Raw genomic sequence first — 15,172 nt, 5'->3', positions numbered from 1 at the left:
AGAAACTGCGCTATTTCCTTTCCCCAAAAACCAATAAAAAAAATGCGCAGGCGCACACTACTGTCTCGCCATGACGCTGAATACTTCTAATCTATTTCCTGCACGCGGGATGCCGTAGAGTTTCTCAGTATCGCCAAGAGGGAAAGCTAGCGCCACCGTCTATGCGAGTTCCTTAAAGAGCACTTCATTCAGCGTGAGAATGCGGCCTTCTGCGTGCAGATGAAAGTATTGTAGTACTACGCTCTTCAGTTCAATAGATTTAACGGAAGTGTTAGGTTGGCTAGGATACTTTCACAACATTTGTTCCAGGTTAACCGCGAGAAGAGTCGCATTGTTATGGCTGAACACACATTTCATGGCCAACAATAGCCAAGCCAAATAAGAAGGCTCATCTTCCCAGCATTCCTGCGCCTTTTCATGGTGGATGAAGTGCAATTCCGCCTGCTTACCCTCTGGCTAATATTGAAAAACTCTATATTGTTATGCCTCTTAGCGCTATCTATAGGCTTTAGTAAGAACTAAGCGCATGGTTTGGTTTTGGTTTGGTTTATTTTAGTTGAACCTCCCAAAGCGACTCAGGCTATGAGGGACGCCGTAGCGAAGGGCTCCTGAAATGTCGACCACCTGGGGTTCATTAACGTTCGCTGACATCGCACAGTACACGGGCCTCTAGAATTTCGTCCTCCATCGAAATTCGACCGCCGCGACCGGGATCGAACCCGCGTCTTTCGGGTCAGCAGCCGAGCGCCATAACCACTAGGCCGCCGCGGTGGCTGAGTGGTTATGGCGCTCGGCTGCTGGCCCGAAAAACGCGGGTTCGATCCCGACCGTGGCGGTTGAATTTCGATGGAGGCGAAGTTCTAGAGGCCCGTGTATTGTGCGATGTCAGTGCACGTTAAAGAACCCCAGGTGGTCGAAATTTCCGGAGCCCTTCACTACGGCGCCCCTCATAGCCTGAATCGCTTTGGGACGTTAAACCCTCATAAGCCATAAGCCATAACCACTGAGCCACCGCGGCGGACGAACCAAGCGCATGATGTTGCCAATTAAGACTGAGGCTTGACTACCCCGAGGGTATGGGAGCCACGCGAGTAGTTTACCCTCTCGCTTCTGCCGACGCTCAAACTGATGTGAGGCGATCGAGCGCTGGTTTCCGCCAGTCCTTTGCACGACCGAGAAATTGCATGTGACGCCCACATGTACGCCACTGGAAGCGAAAACAGCAAGGCTAGCACCGTCAGCACAAGCAGTAGCATCAGCAGTTGTGATATTATCAGGAGCACCAGTAGTGTATCAACACTGGACGAAAAAGCAAAGTGGCTTTTATTCTGCTACGATAGGCCGCCGCGGTGGCTTAGTAGTTATGGCGCTCGGCTCCTGACTCGAAAGACGCGGGCTATCCCGGCCGCGGCGGTAGCATTACGATGGAGACGGAATTCCAGACATCCGTGTACTGTGCGATGTCAGTGCACTTTAAAGAACCCCAGGCGGTCGAAATATCCGGAGCCCTTCACTACGCCGTCTCTCATAGCCTGAGTCGCTTTAGGACGTTAAACCCCCATAAACGAAACCAGTTGTAAAACCACAGGTGTTCCTTTTTATTCATGCGCAGTACAGCGGAACGATTCCGATCTAAGACTGTCGAGACCCCAGGGAACGAGTGAGCCACACAGATCCGATTCATACTGCAGGGTTTAACCCTTTCAGCTACTACGTACACAGCTGGGTACATAGTGAATTCGACGCTTTTTGTTAAAGTGTGCTACTGCTAGCAGTGATTTCTTTGTTTCAGTGGAATTCGCCAGTCTTCACCTTGCAAGTGTAATGTTGCATGTTCGCTAGCGAACGAATTGCAAACATTATTCTCGAAAACAGAATACTCGGTAGCCCGTCTTTGGGTTTTATGGGTTTATGGCGGGTTTAACGTCCCAAAGCGACTCAGGCTATGAGGGACGCCGTAGTGAAGGGCTCCGGAAATTTCTACTACCTGGGGTTCTTTAACGTGCACTGACATCGCACAGTACACGGGCCTCTAGAATTTCGCCTCCATCGAAATTCGACCGTAGCGGCCGGGTCGTCTTTGGACATACCCATATAGACAGATGTCACCTCTAACTATATATTGCCACCAGCGGCGCCTTTTTCTTGTTTGTGCGACGGAAGAAAAAGGACAGTGACTTGATGCGCATCTTAGCTGACACTCAATGTACTGCTTTTCGGGCTCTTGCAACGTCGCGTGTTGGGGATGACAGTGACGCTCCGGCGAAAAAGTGCTTCGAAATGAGATGTCCCGAAGACACACGAAACTGGGGATGCTTTTCATGCAGCTGTATTGCACGAAGCTGTTGACTATCCCCGTATCTGGAATAACACTGGGCTTACTTCGAGAGTCCAGTGTGTGTCGGTAGTTGTAGATTATACATTATGGCAGCGGGCACACTGTCACAATAATAATAAAAACAGAGCATCGATATCTACGCATTCTTCGAACGTGTGTCAGCACGGCGTGTGTGCCGCTGTTAGGGAAAACGGTCAACAGCGCCTATTCAAGCATCATAGCCGTGTACAGAGACTTGGAAGCTCAATGGTTTCTGTTGACCTGTTGCTCCGCTGGCTGGACCGTTTCTGATGTTGTTGACGCTCGAATGTTGCAATGACTGCGCTCCGACATTTCTTCTGAGTGCGCATACATATGCTCTGCGTGGCTTCCCATTTAAAGTGAAAGTTTTACTACTCCCTTCCGTAGCTTCTTCGCCGTGTGCGCGAGTTTGACCTTGAACGGAGGAGAAACCATGCTACAGCAATGACGTCACTTAGCCGCCGCCACCGAAACCGAGCGCTCGCCTCTAATTCTATAGGTAGTCGGCGTTGACAACGTTCTAGACTCCGATGATTCTGAGAAAACGAAGGGGGCATAACTGGCTCCCTGGCGCAGTGGACACCTCAATCGCACTTTGAGGTACGTGGCGGTGGGGAGAGAGAGGTGGGCTGCATACATTAGCGCTGACAGCGTTGTGGCAGACACGCGGCACTGCAGCAATAGGCCGCAACGTTCATTGAGTGGCCATCCTCTCGCGATCAACCGTTAATTTAACTGCCACCTGTCAGGGTGGCGGTGTGGGTGCGCTGCCTATCCAGTGTGCGGAACGCACTCAGCTTTTGACGCCAAGCCGCATCTACTTGCTCGATACACCACAGCTTTCGCTCTCTAACCAAGTTCAGCAGTAGTTGAACCGCAGGTAACTTTTTTTGTTGGTACCTAGCTGGGATCGCGAGCTCTCCAGATGCGTCGTTACAGCCGCTTAATCGCTCTGTATCGACATCAGAAAGACTGAAAAGCAGTTAGAAAAAATCCATGGTGGTCAGTTTTTTTCATGCAAAAATCGAGGAACAGAATACTTATTCAATTTTTTTATCAAAAGTTCTCTTGTGCAGCAAGCACAAGGACTCATAGTTTTTATTGGCTGAATAAACCGCATTATTTTTCGCGTATTCTGTGCGACTTGACAGCTGGTGAGGAGAGCAAATGCATAGGGTAGTACGTAATGGATTCAGAGAATGCGAGAAGGGAATTTTCGTTTCCCATACGCGCCACACTTAAAATAACGGCGTCAAAAGGTACGCAGTCAGAAGAATTGGTTAAATCTTTATAGTGGCTAGAAATAAACGGAGGTAACCAACTATCCCTTACGTCTTGGTAGCTGCTGAAACTTTGCCTTCAGTTGGTAGACTATCGTACAGACGGCTGTACCTAAAGAACTTCGGCTATCGCGCTTCAGAAGCGACTTACGGAGTTCTAATTATACAGCATCAAGCAGCACTTGTATTTCCCGCTGTCCTACAAATGGCCAACAGATTGTACGATTGGCGCGTGCAAGCGCGATATGCAAGATAGCTGTCAGCATTATTCTCAGTGAATGCTCATTCACAGGACAGCAGTTTTAGCTTCGCTAACTTAGCTTTAACTTCATTGAGACATGACTACCGACACGGACAATCGCTCTACTCACAACTGTTTTCTGTACCAAGGCAACGTTACTAGAGAGTTTGTTTCACGTACGTACCGAGTTCACGTACGCAAACGTGAGAAGTCTACGCAGCATACGCGCATGTCGCTTCAAACCCCTTTAGTTGCACGTACGCGACAGACGCCGCGCGTATTTCCTAGCACCCTCTACTGAGTGATGCAGACACTTCTGTAGCCACTCTAAGACAAGAGTCAAAGCCAAGCTAGTCGAATTGCGTCGGAGCGCTGCTTCGTTGGGCTTAACAGCTGCGAAATCGCCTTTATATCTGAAAAACAAAAGCTATTTGTCGCTTGAAACTTTATGCGAGGGTAAGAATGGGCAAATCGAAGGAGAATAAACACGATATCGCGTCGAGGGATAAGCGACGAAGCTGTTATCGCTGTGAAGCGGCGGGCTGGGCGCCGCCATGTTTGCCAACGCTACATACGCAAGCAACGCGAAGACCGCAACTACCGCAACGTAAAAATCCGAATCTCACGTACTTACGTGAGACTCGCGCACACCCTTTGCGTTCTGCGCATGCGCACTGGCCACCCGTAAGAGCTCTACGTACGTGAAGCCTCTACATACGTGAAACTAAAGCTCTCTACTATAAAGGCTGTATCGCGCGTGCGCGCAGAATACAGAAAGAAAGACACGTGCCAATGACAAATCGAAAGGGGCAGTCATTGTCAAAAATATGCAGCCCAGATAGTGTGCTTCTAAGCCATCTAGCAAGTTTATTAAGCACATTTTACAGTCCTAAGCTTGGGAGGGTTGAAGACTTAAGTTCTTCCCGCATTCGTGAGATTATGGCCCCTGAGTAGACAAAAGAAGCCGCGCTGCAAGGCTCAGAAGCAAACCCCTTGGGCTGTGCACTTTTGACAAGGACTGTACATCTGATTTTGTGGCATCAACAAGTCTTACTCTAAACTATATCAGACAATCGAAGCACTGCTTACGCGCTGCAGTTATGTCGCAAGAAAGTAACCAACTTGCCTAAAAGCTCGTTTTACTGCTAGCTTTAACTAGTTTGGGATACGTTTAATAGTGCGGTGGTTGCGATGGTTCACAGCGCATACGGGAGGAGAGCGAACGGGTACTGGGCACCACCGCTGATCTTATAGTGATGCCTAGGTTTCCTGGGCGCTGCAGTGTTAACGACAAATACTGCGCTGTAAAAGAAAGAGAAAACTCTCCGGCCGTGATGAAACGTTAACGAGATGGAGAATTCCGGGAGGGCCTACGCTGAACCTAACATCAATAGCTCGCGCGGCATGGCCGAGAACACGCGAACATCGAATGCCACGCGCAGCGACGGGGGGTTCCCAGACTTGGACGCCTGAGCAGGCACTCGCGTTCGAGCTTCACTCCCAGCTGCCAGCTATAGCAGAGGGCGAGGGTTGGGCGGACGCTGTCGGCCACAGCAGCACGCCAACGCTTCCCGCTTTCGAAACGCTGGTACCCCGCTGGCAACGTTGAAAAGGGTTTCCTATTATCCGCGTTGCAAGAAGGCCCCGAGTGCAAAATAAGTTGAGCGTGAAACAAGGGTCGGTTCGGTTGAACGAGGTTGATGGCTGGTTTAGCTGTAGAAAGGCGCCTAGAAACAAAGAAGACAGGCCTTCTTTGAAGCACCTGGCGCAGCTTGGCGCGTGTAGGACACAACCTCACCGTGGACACAACGCACGCACGCACGCACGCACGCAAAAAGTGCACGTGCTCTTAGAGGTTATCGCCAAAGTTACTCCCTTTATCTTGTGTCGAACCGTGTTTGAGCTACGCGTGGGTTCCGTTCTCTAAAGAATTCGTACAGGCTGCATGTGTTTGCTGCACGTGCGTGCGTGTGTGTGTGTGATGCTTTGAGCACCAAAGTCATGGCCCCCATAGGTGTCAGGTATGTTCCGATCGCCAATTTCTCTCCCAGACCGCACATTCCGTTTCTCCTGATTAGTTAATACAGTGATCAATGCTGCTTGCGGGGCCATTATCCGTGTTCTACGGACCTCCTGCTGTTGTAATCACTGTAGGAAGACTGATATGTTACTTCCCCCCATTTTTTTTTCTTACGTTTCAGTGCGTCTGAACGTTGTATTTTCTGCATGAGCCTCACAATAAAGTCTGACGTCAACTGCGGCGAAACGTGGTCCGTCGGTGCTCCGATTCTGATAAACTCTGTATCCGAAGACACTCAGATGAGAGGGAGAGATCACCGTCTTAGAAGACTGCGTAGGAACTCTCATTATTGCTCGAAGCACGTACACACCACCCCGTCTGAACTCTTCCTTCGCGGCAACGCGCCGGAGATTATTTCAGAGCCCACGAGGGTGTTCGGTACGCTGTCCGCTAAGAACCACTTAATGCTCTCACGCTAAACGACCGCCACCAGCAAAGCTCTGTCCTGACAGGCGCCATGTAGAGAGCGCGGTAGAAGTCTATACTGACTGCGCTGTGAGCCATCATGCCTCCTCGGCATTTATGAGGTGGTAAAACATACAAATTGAACGGAACACTTAAGCTCCGCCTTAAGGTTTGGTTGATGGCGTTTAACATCCCAAAGTGGTTCAGGCTATGAGGGACGCCGTAGCGGAGGGCTCCGGAAAATTTAGGTCACCTGTGGTTCTTAAGCGTGCATTACGTACAGCTCAAATTGGTTCTTTCACGAGTACGAAAACATAAGAGAACACAGCCATGGAAAAAGAGGAAAAAAATACAAAGCCAACTACTTAACCATATCATTTTTATGACGTAATAGGATTGCAAACAAGTTTAAAACATCATGGCTTCGTTTCAGCAATATAAATGAAAAGTTGTTACAACACTTAGGCCACACATGGCATCGTGTTTTCATCGAAGCTTTCCGTGGAAGCCGTTGTTTACGTTGACGTCACTGGCGCACCACTGAAAGAACAGGGGGGGGGGGGGGGGTGCTATTTCCTTGTATTGCCTCCGGGCTTTCAGAGTTGAGCAAGACAGCGGCATTCCGTTCCGCCTAACAAGACCTCTCCACGGCTGGGCCTCTCAAAGCTGCAGCTCAATGGTATGCGAGATACGTCGGCACTATAGCTAATGAACACAAGGCTCAGATGCCATCGGACAGTGAGGAAAACAAAGAAATTAAAGGAGCCGCCGTTTCGGATGGACCCCCAGTCCCAAACTGGGAAAGGACGGAGAAGTAAATACGAATCTGGACAAGAGGTGTGTTTGTGTTCGCAACGCAACTCCTGAGAACAATAACTACGAATCGTTTGCAAAGTAAAGACTACGTAAACAGAGGGACAGCTAGAATAAACGGAAGGCAAGGTGTCTATATAATCAGGTGTATGTACCTCCGGTCAACAAGGCTTATCGAGGCACCAGTTGATCAATACCAGTACTGTTGACGTCTCTTCATTAGTTCCTTGTCTTCCCGGTTTGCTATCCTGCACATCGGCTGGGGCTACTTGAAGCGAAAGATGGCATGCCATTGTTTCTGGGCAAAAAGGACTGGCGAAGCAGAAGATACCGTCTCACAAACTGGGAGCCCCTTATTATTGCATTGCATCTCGGTTTAGGGAACCAACCCCGTATTCTGTTTGAATAATGCCTCGAGAGCCTTATTCTTCGCTGATAGCATGTTCAGGATGGTCCGAGGCTGCAAGGCTATCGGAAAAGATAAACAAGAACAATGACTAGAAAACGCGGTGACTGGAAAAAAACAATGTTTTATCGATGACGGAAGGGGAGGGGGTGAACTTCAGACCCGTTTTTTTTCATCCAAAGATGCCTCGTTGTTCTGAAATTTTATGTTTGCCTTTTTTTCTCACTGCACGTGCCTTTCCGGTCTCTTGCGAACGATATAGTGTTCGAACTCCACGGTTAGTCCATTCAGCGTGCCGCGTGATATGAAAATGGCGTTCGTAGTCCATGAAGCGAGAACTACGAAAATCAGAAACCGCCAATTTCGAAGAAAATCACACTTTTTTTCCTCGCGTCCTCCTCTAAAGCAAAGAGTATACCAAGACATTCCATGACCTATGTCATAAAGATTACAGCCGCTTGCCCTCATGGCTGGGCAAGTAAAGAGCGCTGGCTTATTCGTGAATTGATTAACACAATGAACATGCACGCTGGAGTGCGTGAAGGTTGTAGTTGTGTTTTGGCAGGATTTTTGGAGGTGGTAACAAAAAATTCTTGTTTTATTCATGGTTTGCAAGAGATACCGTGCCATTAAATTACACAAACGAAATGAAAGTGTTACGTCTTCTACTAATCCCGGGTTGAATAACACCGCACGAACCACTGCGTCACAGCTGATAACTACCTTACTCCGTCGAACACGCAGGAACGATGCCGAACAATGAGCGACCGTGCCTCCAAGACTATTGGATTCCGCGTACAGTCGGTTACCACACTGTAAACACTAACACACCTACATGATAGCAAAAAGGAAGTAAGCTTTTCTGTAGTGAACTCTCTTTTTATAAAAAAAGTGCGCTAGACGACAGCTTACACCTTTCTTAATCCTTTCTCTTTCGAGTGCGCCGATGCTTGGTTTATGGGGGTTTAACGTCCCAAAGTAACTCAGGCTATGAGGGACGCCATAGTGAAAATTCCGTAAATTTCGACCACCTGGGGTTCTTTAACGTGCGCTGACATCGCACAGTACATGGGACTCTAGAATTTCGCCTCCATCGAAATTCGACCGCCGCGGCCGGGATCGAACCCGCGTCTTTCGGGCCAGCAGCCGAGTGCCATAACCACTCAGCCACCGCGGCGGCTTGAGTGCGCCGATGCCGGCATTCTGGATTAAATATTCGCTCCATAGCGTTAACGAAGCGAGTCACCTTGGAATCCACTCTTTCCTTCTTGGGTCTCAAACGCAACTTCTGTCACGCATCAAAACATTGTTGTAAAGATTGCAGACATTCCATACGGGGAGATGATATTTCCTCGACCTCACGCGCACAGCTGTGGGCTGCGGCATAACGTTTACGTGGGCTCTGACACCTTTGTTATATTCTTCCGTTCTCTGCTCCTTCCATCTCTGGTTTACCACTTATTATTATTCTGCCTGGCAAATCGTCAAAATGAAGGCAGATCTTTCTGCGCAAAGCAAACGTATGTATTTTCATTTTTTGTGTGTTTTCTGCATGGATAAACCACTAACATCACCCATCATCTAAGCTTCGTCACGCTCCGTTTGGGACCACGAAATGATAACAAAAAGCCATTCTCATACCTGTAAATTATTTCTTGTTCTGTGTGGTGCAAATAGACCTGCATGCACACAGTGGGGGCATGTATAGATAAACAAAGAACCAACTTATTTAGTTGAGCTACGCACAGGGTGTTGGTATTAGCACACAATACCTGCGTAGAGGACAAAAAAAATATTTTTATTGGTCGGAGTAAAAAATGCATGATGAACGATTCTGAAGCAGCTTCGGCAAATGAAGAAAAAAAAAAACAGCTGGAAAATGAGTACGGATTAGCCCCATGAAGCTACCGCTCTGCGTAGTTGGCAGGAAGCAAGCATGGTATTCTACGTCAAACATTTCGACTTATGTGTTGAGGGAGCTCTTTGCAATGTTCGCTGAGATAGCCTTTAGTTAGAATCACCCTGATGAACGCAATCTCAAATGTGCTTGGCAAGGAAACAAGAAAAAAACGAAACGCTTTAATGTTTACAATCCTTTTGCGCTACTGAATTCCTCTAGCAGCTACCGCCTGTGAAGTCATGAGACGCGTTTACATGAATGTGACACAGTGTGACCGTAGTTCATCGAATTTCCTAGTGCGTCACGGATATTATGATGAGCCAGCGTTTGCTCGTAGAAAACACGTAGCGCATTACCTCTGGCGCGATGGTGGCGGCACATGGCGTTGCATAGCGAATGCAAAGCAACGCTTACGGTGCAACTGGTATCCGGCTTTTTGAAGCTAAAAGGTTCACTACGCTCGGTAAAGCAGTCGTCGCGTAGGCCTGAGAGTCACCTTGAGCGACCTTCAGCGCAAACACATTAGCCATGCATGACCATATGTAGTACAGTTATGGCGTCGAACCCTTGACCCATGACCTTAGCTTGACCTTTGACATTGATTGACCTTTGGGTTGACCTTTGACCTTAAGAACATCCGATGGGGTGATGTGAAGCCACATGATGACATCTGATGGGGGTGCCGTAAGACCATGTGATACCACGTCATAGCCACGTGGTCGTGTGGGCATATACAGAACGGCTGTTGCGAGCGTGTAGCGGAGCTGCCATGGACGAGCCTCAGACGCTTAGCAAGCGTCCTGTCTTTTCATTGAATTCCAGTGTTAGCCAAGTTAAGCTACTGCCAATTTTTTTCTGTGCTTCCTGTCAAACTCCCCAGCTGCTGCGGTGTAGTGCTCCCTATTCTCTGGAGCAAGTTTTTAAATGCAGCACTGCGTTGGCACGTGGTGCTTGCGTTGCGTTTGCACCAGACCCACAGAAAATACCCTTTCTATAATTCCTAAGGCGATTTGACCACTTTGACATTCACTGCGTAAGTGGAGTCACTCGTCTCAGTTCATGCCCATCTGGCGCATTAATGCGACGCGCTTTCGCCGTTTACATTAATGCCATGCGCTAGAACGTTGATGTGATGCGATGCGCCAGTTGTCGCATTCATGCAAACGGGGATAAAATAGGTAAGCAAGCAATGTAGGAAGAATGGGTAGCGAAAACGATTAATACGAAACGTAGCCCATAGCACAGCTCTGCATTTTTTTTTCTGGCAACGACGGCTGTATGAACATCTAACCTTTGTAAGTTGTATGTTTGCACTATAACGCATGCGTATAGGCCGCAGGTGTGGTGTATAGGCATATCATTGATGTAGAACACGTAGACGTAGCATACGGGACCAAGTGATCAGTGCGAGATTTTTGGAGAGCGTTGGAGGGTGAGGAGAGCTGAGCTGTCGCGTCTTCAAAACCGGGGAGGGTTACTTTTGCTTTTCTGTGTTGTTTATTCGAAATTAAAAGTTGCGAGCAAACCTTAACTTGGAAAGAACAACGACCCTTGCTCACAATTAAGAATTGGTGTACATTTCATTTCCAAGATATACAAAGCACATCCCTGCGGCTTGTATATAAAAAAAGTATATTTGCTCTTTCAAACTTTCGTCCTATGGTACCATTATAATTTACGGTACTGTGCTACATCGCTGATCAGGGTGCAACCAAAAACCTTTTTCGATGCCGTACGTTTCATCATCGGGATGGCGTTATTAGCGCAGCCTCCTCTTCTAACCCCCCCCCCCCCCCCCCCCCCCCCAAATCAATGTGTGCTCAGCGGGGCTATTTTAAGGAGCAGCATAACAAATTTCATCTAAGCTGTGTTCCTTTTTTAATGCTGCATTTTTTTATTAAAAAAAAGACCACATCTCGGCAACTCAAGGACTTGGCTAATATTTGTACCGCAGTGTGCCACGAGTGCCGCCATGAGTTTGTTTTTCTAATTGCATCGGGGCTGGATTGTGTAGGTTCTCGTTATTATATACTCGCCACTTAGTGTGACAACGCTTGATGCCCTATCAAAAAGAGGAATGACAATTTACGGTAACCTAAGGAGAATATTTGTGTCCCGAGATTGTTAATATGTCATTTTTGCCGAAATCAAAGCTTGGAGGGGCTACAAAAGTATACGCCAAACTTGGTGACATTGGGCGATGACCCTCAAGAGCTCCGGTAACCGCGCCCGGTCAAGTGGATTCTTCGGAAGCCATAATGGAGTCATCGCTTTCAAGTGAAATACAATTTCGCTGGGCAAGCATCGTCGAAATAAGGAGAAAATGTAGGCCTCTTAAATTCTGCCGCAGCAGGAGGAATTGAAAAGCTTTCCGCATGTCGTTCAGTCGACCTGTGTGACACCACCGATCGCTGCAAGTTCGCAAGCGAAATACAAGCACAGGCTCCCATGGCAGTTTGTTCTTTTTCCTAAATGTGAGCTCACCATGCTTTTAGTGGGCTGTTTCGCAGCACGAAGGATGTTTTAGGAACTCTGGTCGAACTGGGTATCATGATATTCTGGTGTTGAGGCACTCTATTCTAAACAGTATCGTGGCGCCATCTGTTGACGTATATTGCAACAAAGGGTCGTCTGATCGGCCTTGTGCTAAGCGGTGATCTAGGATGTTTGCGCGTAATAAAAATGACGTAACACCGTTTGCGTTGCATGGAGTGCTAGTGAGGGAGGAAATCAGAGACTTCATTCATAACTTTTTCAGCATTACATTCACCTTTTTGCACACGCGGTAAAATATGTATGCTACAAATGGTCTGGATGAATAGTTCAAAGTCTATCGCAGCATCTTTGTTTTTTTCGATATTTCACATGAGTGTTCTTTTATACTAAAAGTGAACAGGCCTGTTTGTGAAATATTCAAAGCCTACTGCTGAGGCTTCAAGTACAGAGCACGTTTGTGACGTTATAGAATTCTCACGTTATCAAAATGATATAAATTATTACCAAATAAAAATAACAACAACAGAGGTTAATTACGTACTTTTCACGTCTCACGTGTGGAACAAGCGCACAAATTATCGTACTGAGAGCATTGGGAACAGGCGTTGTGCTGCTACGTACTCTAAAACAGAAATGTGTTTATATCCGTCTTAACTATAAAGCCCCAACTCGATGGACACATCTCACGCGTACCAGCGGAGCGCCTACGCGCACGGGCGTACGCTGGATCCTGTCTGCGCATGCGCAAAGCGCGACGCGCGCGCAGGCGCGAGCAGGGGCAGATATCTGTCCATGTCAGATATCCGCGCCTGAGCGCGCGCGCTTGCGCGCGCGTCGGAAGCGGGGTCCGGTTTACAACAATAGGAGGACGGCGGGGGCTCTCGGGGACTCTTTTCTTTATGGCTTGAACCTATCCCAGGTTCCTGGAACTTTTCTTCGCGGTTTAAGTTGTCCTTTCAGCGCCCCCCAAGTCCCCTTTCTTCACGCTTGAAATTCCTTCGGTCGGCTCGAGAGGGAGAACGCCCCAGCACAGGGAGCATGGAGGTGTATGACTTTTTTCGACGCTTGGCACGGCGCGGCGCTGGGCGCGTAGGCGCTCCGCCGTACGCCTAGGATGTGTGCATCGAGTTGGGGCTTAAGGCTAAGCAGGTTCAACATTCACAGACAGAAATCTTGAAAACTTGAAAATTGTAAGATACTGTTATGAAAATATTGAGGGTAATGGTCCATTCTTCCGATATGTAGCAAAAAACTTTCCTTTAAAGTGTTTCCATCGATCACATCGAACAGTTAAGACTGCCATAGAAAACCAATGGCGAACGCTTTTGACGATAGCAAAAACGGTAATAGAAAAAAAATGTAGGAGTGCTGTCGGGTGATTTTGTGGATATATTGATTGTTATGATGGAATCTTATATGAAAAACATTGCGTTCATTTCTCGCTCAAAAATACTTTTGTCCAGAATTGTTGGGTGTGGAAGCTTTTGCGGATTGCGCTTGAGATAGGCGACAGATTAAAGCGCCTGTCCTTCCCACAGCTGCTCCAGAAGCCCATGCACATTCTGTTGCGGCCCACTTTATCTGTCACTACTTGCTTTTTTTCACGTTCTTCTAAACTCCACCGGCATAACATGCATGAACCGTCCTCCTATACATGTGGCCATATAAGTTCGCGTACTGTTGTAGATACAGCCGCCGCGGTGGTGCAGTGCTTATGGCTCTCGGCTGCTGACCCGAAAGATATGGGTTCGATCTTGGCCGCGGCGGTTGAATTTCGATGGAGGCGAAATTCCAGAGGCCCGTGTACTGTTCGGTGTCAGTGCACGTTAAAGAACCCCAGGTGGTCGAAATTCCGGAGCCCTTCACTACGGCGTCTTTCATAGCCTATTTTGGGACGTTAAACTCCCACAAACCACAAACCTCTTATAGGTACACTGGTTGCCTCTTTTGATATCAAAGTGAAATCTGCGGAAAAGAGGCAGACCTGTACCACATGTTATGGGCCTGCCAGAAATACCCCGACGTACATAGTACAGTAAACAACCCGACAGCGAGCAGTGAAGGATGCTGTGTCCCGCTCAAACCTGCGGCACCCAACAGGGGTTGGTGGTGCTAAACCAAGCTGTAGCAGCGTTCAACAGACTCCCGGTATTGGGGGTCTGACCACCTTCGACTGCTTACAAAAAACATTTTCTCTACCTCTCTGACCCTCCAGGCGAGCTTCGTATTTAATATCTTTCTCCGGGGGCTATTCAGTTCATACACAAGAGCAGGTCCACACACACAAAAAATCTTCAGCGTAAGAGAGAAGGAATTTCGGGATTACAAAGAATAGTGGAGGCTAGAGGTTGTAGATATCGCAACAACAACAATAATGACAACGATGACGGCGTGGACGACACCAACAACAACAACGACGACGACGACAACAACAACAACAACATAACTACAACCACACCAGCAACAACACAAACAACAACAGCAACAACAGCAACACCAACAATGACAATAACAACAACAGCAACAACAACAGAGCAACAAAGCAGACGCCCAGCGTGAGTGCACCTATCTGTTTAGCCTACAAACCAATTTTCCACCGGATGAGCCTGCGGGGTGTGGAGATGGCGTCGCTTCCTCTCATCTGCTAACGCGTGGTCGAGGTCCATACAATGCAGGCCGTCCTAACGAGCTAACCTAATCGACGCTGACGGATAAAACGCCCAAGTCCGACCTACTAGAGGGTAGAAAAACCTCTCAGATCCGATAATGCGCCCCTCACGCTGCGTTGGAGTCGCTGCCTAGTTATTTTTTTTTTTCGTTGTCGCGATCCGTTCCGGACACAAGCGTGATGGCGCCGTGCACATTTCCAGAACGCCATCTGGTGGCTGAGTGTTGCCCCTTGCACGTGTTCTGGTCGTCAACTTCGTTCTGCGAGTTGGGTGCAGGGTATAGGGAGCTGAGATTTCGGAGCGAAGGTGTCGCACCAGCCGAAAAGAGCAAACCTCTTCGATGCCCGTTAGTTAATGCATGGAACTGTTGTGTGAACACGTGCCTCGCTCAGAAAGCGTGAGCAATCTTAATTACGTTCGGGCTACTATGGGTATACAGCAGCGTTTTAACGCTATAGCGCTAAGGCTGCTATTCTGTACAAAAAACGGTGATAGGGTTGCCATCCTTATCGTAGGTGACAAT

The sequence above is a fragment of the Amblyomma americanum genome, chromosome 10 (assembly GCF_052857255.1).
Source record: "Amblyomma americanum isolate KBUSLIRL-KWMA chromosome 10, ASM5285725v1, whole genome shotgun sequence".
Classification (NCBI taxonomy): domain Eukaryota; kingdom Metazoa; phylum Arthropoda; class Arachnida; order Ixodida; family Ixodidae; genus Amblyomma; species Amblyomma americanum.
The sequence above is the reverse complement of the archived record's forward strand: the minus strand, read 5'-3'. Positions refer to the sequence as shown.